Source organism: Muntiacus reevesi, chromosome 11 (assembly GCF_963930625.1).
Source record: "Muntiacus reevesi chromosome 11, mMunRee1.1, whole genome shotgun sequence".
Lineage (NCBI taxonomy): Eukaryota > Metazoa > Chordata > Mammalia > Artiodactyla > Cervidae > Muntiacus > Muntiacus reevesi.
This window is the reverse complement of record NC_089259.1, coordinates 13,839,096-13,844,711: the sequence shown is the minus strand read 5'-3', so window position 1 is coordinate 13,844,711 and position 5,616 is coordinate 13,839,096. Positions and strand designations below refer to the sequence as shown.

Sequence of the window (5,616 nt, the reverse complement as noted above, 5' to 3'; positions counted from 1 at the left end):
TTGATCCTTTGATCATTATGTAGTGTCCTTCTTTGTCTCTTTTCACAGCCTTTATTTTAAAGTCTATTTTATCTGATATGAGTATTGCGACTCCTGCTTTCTTTTGGTCTCCGTTTGTGTGAAATATTTTTTTCCAGCCCTTCACTTTTAGTCTGTATGTGTCCCTTTTTTTGAGGTGGGTCTCTTGTAGACAGCATATATAGGGGTCTTGTTTTTGTATCCATTCAGTGAGCGTTTGTCTTTTGGTTGGGGCATTCAACCCATTTACATTTAAGGTAATTTTTTTTCCCCACCATGTTGAAGTTTTTTATTTTGCTAAAATGTACAAACAGAATATAACTACCCACATTTTACGGTTTCTAAACATATAACCACTGATGGTTTCCCAAAGATGCTGATGTTCTTCATAGTTAAGATGCTTGATGTTCTGTGAAAGCCCAACGTAACTTTCACTCTACCCACCAAGCCAGTCTACTTCAGAAGTCCTGCCGTATGTTTTCTTTGTTTGCCTCTCCGTGTTGCTGCTTCATTTGAAAGAGCTCATTTTCTAATTGTACAATAGTCCTTTCAATCTCATAATTCGTACTGACCAGGGATACCCAGGTTGACTCCATTTCTCTTAATTTAGATCCAGCTGTGAGTTGCATGTTCTTTCGTTGCCAGTTTAAGTCTTGAATATGTTTCCTTAACTTCTGAAGCTCTTTCTGTGCGTGCTCAATCATAGGAACTAGATTTTCATTATACACTTTCCAGGCATTGCATCCATGCTGGGACATTAGTTCCAGATTCTCAATTCGGACTGCCTGATGCTAGGTGCACCATAGAATTGTTTACGCACTCTTGCCATGCAGTGATGTCATTTTTCTGACCGGAGGAAGGGGCTGGAAGTTCGTATCATTTCATACTGAGCAATTCAATTGGTTGTCGAGCAGCCAGTCTTTCAAATTCATTTCTCATTATGTCTGTCTCAAAAGCAGAATAATCTGGGGCTGTCAGGTAGCTTAGATAGTTCTTCGTAGGTCGGTATCTGCGAGTTTCCTCCTCCACCAACGCCGCAGCCTCTTCGCGAACACCAGGCGCTTCGTAACCCTGATCAAAATACGGCAGCGCATCCACCACAACCTCCCCGGCCACCAAACCCGTACCCTCCATCCTTAGGTTCACTGGAGCTTTCTAAGTCTTAAGGTAATTATTGATAGGTATGGTCCCATTGCCATTTACTTTGTTGTTTTGGGTTCACGTTTATACAACCTTTCTGTGTTTCCTGTCTAGAGAAGATCCTTTAGCATTTGTTGAAGAGCTGGTTTGGTGGTGCTGAATTCTCTCAGCTTTTGCTTGTCTGTAAAGCTTTTGAATTCTCCTTCATATCTGAATGAGATCCTTGCTGTGTACAGTAATCTAGGTTGTAGGTTATTCTCTTTCATTACTTGAAGTATGTCCTGTCATTCCCTTCTGGCCTGAAATGTTTCTATTGATAGATCAGCTGTTATCCTTATGGGAATCCCTTTGTGTGTTATTTGTTGTTTCTCCCTTGCTGCTTTTAATATTTATTCTTTGTGTTTGATCTTTGTTAATTTGATTAATATGTGTCTTGGGGTGTTTTGCCTAGGGTTTATCCTGTTTGGGACTCTCTGGGTTTCTTGGACTTGGGTGGCTATTTCCTTCCCCATTTTAGGGAAGTTTTCAGTTATTATCTCCTCGAGTATTTTCTCATGGCCTTTCTTTTTGTCTTCTTCTTCTGGGAATCTTATGATTCGAATGTTGGGGCATTTCACATTGTCCCAGAGGTCCCTGAGTTTTCCTCATTTCTTTTGATTCTTTTTCCTTTTTTCCTCTCTGCTTCATTTATTTCCACCATTTTATCTTCTACCTCACTTATCCTATTTTCTGTCTTCGTTATTCTACTCTTGGTTCCCTCCAGAGTGGTTTTGATCCCATTTATTGCATTATTCATTTTTAATTGACTCTTTTTTATTTCTTCTAGGTCCTTATTAAACATTTCTTGCATCTTCTCAATCTTTGTCTACAGGCTATTTATCTGTAACTCCATTTTGTTTTCAAGGTTTTGGATCATTTTTATTATCATTATTCTAAATTCTTTTTCAGGTAGATTCCCTATCTCCTCCTCTTTTGTTCAACTTGGTGGGCATTTTTCATGTTCCTTTACCTGTTGGGTATTTCTCTGCCTTTTCATCTTGTTTATATTGCTGTGTCTGGAGTGGGCTTTCTGTATTCTGGTGGTCTGTGGTTCCTTTTTAATGTGGAGGTTTCACTCAGTGGATGGGGTTGGACGATTGTCTTGTGAACGTTTCCTGGTTAGGGAAGCTTGCATCGGTGTTCTGGTGCGTGGAACTGGATTTCTTCTCTCTGGAGTGCAATGGAGTGTCCAGTAATGACTTTTGAGATGGGTCTATGTGTGAGGTGTGACTTTGGGTCGCCCGTATGTTGACCCTCAGGGCTATGTTCCTGTGTTGCTGGAGAATTTGGGTGGTATGTCTTGCTCTGGAGCTTATTGGCTCTTGGGTGGTGGTTGGGTTCAGTGTAGGTATGGAGGCTTTTGGATGGTCTCTTTTTCCTTAATGTTCCATGTAGTCAGGAGTTTTCTGGTGTTCTCAGGTTTTGGGCTTAAGTCTCCTGCCTCTGGATTTCAGTTTTATTCATCCAGTAGTCTCAAGACTTCACCAACTATACAGCACTGATAATAAAACTTCTAGGTTATTGGTGAAAAGCTTCTCCACCGTGAGGGACACCCAGAGAGGTTCACAGAGTTCCATGAAAAAGAGGAGAGGGAGGGGTGAGATAGAGATGAGCAGGAGGAGAAAAGGGGGGACTCAAAGGAGAGAGACAGATCTACACAGTTCTCTGTTCCCAAAGTGTTCTCCGTAGCCCAGACACCCACAGAGATTCACAGAATTGGATTGGGAAGAGAAGGGGAAGGGAGTAAATAGAGATGTTCTGAGGTAGAAAACAGAGAGTCAAAAGTGGGAGAGAGTAATCAACACACTCCTGAGTAAAAATAGGTACTGAATATTGGATTCTTAAATGTCCAAAATTGATATCAAATACTGAAAAACAAAGATTAAAAATCTAGAGTAGAGGTTAGACTCTTAAAAATACAATATTAAAAACAAAAACAAAAAATTTTAGAAATATATATGAAGTTTGGTTTAAAAATAGGGCTTCTCCTTTTTTTTTTGCAAGGTTGTAGTGAAATGAAAATGAAAATTAAGGAGTAATAGAGGAGTAATAGATGACTTTAAAAGAAAAGAAGAGAAAAAAAATATAACAGGAAAAAAATTTTTTCCTAATTAAAAAAATAGTAAAAATATATGAAAATGAAAATGAAAGTTAAGGAGTAATGGGGAAGTAATAGGTAATTTTAAAATAAAATAAAAGAGAAAAAATTAAAAAAAAAGAATTTTTTTATTAAAAAAAAAAAAAGTAAAAATATATCTAGGAATTTCTCTGGAGCTGTTTCGATCAGTGTGGTTTCGATTCAGTTTCAGATAACTCCTCGTTCCAGCTTACACTTCTCGATATCTATAGGCCCCTTCCAGTGTAGTAGTGTTACCTACAGGGATTTTAATCTGTTGCACTGGTCCCTTCTGAAGCGGTTCCCTTTGTTAATTTGGCTTCTGTTTGCCGGTCTCTTCAGTGTCTAATTTCTGCCCTGACACAGGCGGGTGGAGGTGGTCTCTTGTTTATGTTCACTTGTTCAGTCGCGCTGCGGGGAGGGAGGGGCGCTGCAGGTAGATATCGTGTGTGGGGAGCACTCGCAGTGTTCCGGCCACACTGGGTTGGCCCCCGCTCATAGGTGTGTGTTTTCCCCGTCTACACTGCTCAGGCTCCCGGCTGCTCTATATGGAGTGGGCCCTGTGTTGCGTGCAGTTCCAGTTTTTGGGTACTCCACAAAAGCACAGATTTGGTTGGGCCTGCGTTTTGTGCCTTCCCGCCCGAGCAGCTCAGGCCGCCAGGAGCTTGACGGGTGCACTCTCCCTGGTGCGGTGCGCCTTCTCCCCTCCGCGGTCCCAGCCTCAGTTTCCACGCATGCCAGTCGGGTGGGTGCGGCTTGTGTCTATTCTCGGGAGCTGGCCTCTAGCTGCGACCCTCTGGCGGATGTCGACCATCCAGAATCTCAGGAAGTCTTTGGTTAGAAACTGGAGGCCTTTTGCAGTTTGATCAGGGGTGCTGTCTCTGGAGCCGAGTTTGCCCCTTTCCCCTCCCCCCTGCCTCCTGCCTCTGGCGGGGATGGGTCCGTCTTCTCTGAAATTGCTCTAGCTCTTCTCTGAAATTGCTCAGTCCCTTTGTTCTGCGAATGACCGGCAGGTTAATTTTCTCTCTCTCTCTCTTGTGATCCCACAGTTTAAGTTGCTATCTCATGTTAGCTCCCTCCAATTGCCCTCAGGGCATTCGGGCCCAGTCCTTACCCTAAGCAATACCGCCCGCACCTATCCGTTCTGCCCCCACTTGCTGGTGGCGGATGCGGGAGTCTGGGGTACTTTTCTGCTGGGAGTTGCTTTTAGGCATGTAATCTGTGAGTTTTATTTTTTTTTCCTCCCAGTTAGGTTGCCCTCTGAGATTCGACAACTTCCCCCAGACCGGCCGTGAGAGGGTTTCCTGGTGTTTGGAAACTTCCTCTATTATGACTCCCTTCCCCGGACAGGTCTCCGTCCCTAGCTCTTTTGTCTCTCTTTTTATCTTTTATATTTTGCCCTACCTCCTTTCGAAGATGATGGTCTGCTTTTCTGGGCACCTGATGTCCTCTGCTAGCGGTCAGAAGTTGTTTTGTGAAGTTTGCTCAGCGTTCAAATGTTCTTTTGATGAATTTGTAGGGGAGAAAGTGGTCTCCCCGTCCTAATCCTCTGCCATCTTGGCTCCTCTGCTAAAATATTACTTTAAAAAATTGTAATTATAATGAAACTAGATTTGAAGCCACAGCCAACATTGGTGAAATTCTATTCTTTACATTTGCATTCTTTAAATTCTATTCTTTACATATATAAATTTTACATATCTTTTTCAGTAACATGCACCCAATTGCATGATTAGGAAGACAGGATTTATTCATTCATTCATTCACTCAACCAATAATTATGGAGGGCCTAGGGTATGCCTGATATTTTTTCATGATCTAGTAATACTTTGCTGAACAGATGAAATCTCCTGCCTTCTGGGAGTTTATACTCTAGTGGAGAATGTGAATAATAAGTAAAAAAACTCATATTTGTTGTATCAGACAGCAGTAAGTGAGCAGAAACAAGTAGGGGAGGGTAAAGAAACGCTTCCGTGCTGAAAGGCCTCCCTGATGGCTTTGAGAGAAGAGCTGAAAGAGTAAGGGACTTGTCTGGACCTGAGGGCTACAGTCCATGGTAACCCTCTGGCCTAGATAAAAATCTCAGGAACATCGTTCACAGCCTGTTAATTACCACCCATTCCATTGCTGTTTAGAATTGGAAAAGACTGGCCCAGTGGAAAGTACAAAAGCTTTTGACATCAGGCAGACAAGTTGGAATCCTGTTCTACCATGTAATACCTGGGTGACCTTAGCCAGTAACTCAACTTCTCTGAGCCTCTCCTTTAGAAAAACGGCAATTAGGCTGTACATGCCCAGTGTTA

At 42.2% G+C, this 5,616-nt stretch overlaps 1 pseudogene; it reads right to left on the bottom strand.

The window, feature by feature from the left end:
* Positions 1-293: 293 nt before the first annotated feature.
* LOC136144302 (pre-mRNA-splicing factor SPF27 pseudogene) lies at positions 294-1,175 on the bottom strand (annotated as a pseudogene).
* Positions 1,176-5,616: the final 4,441 nt, after the last annotated feature.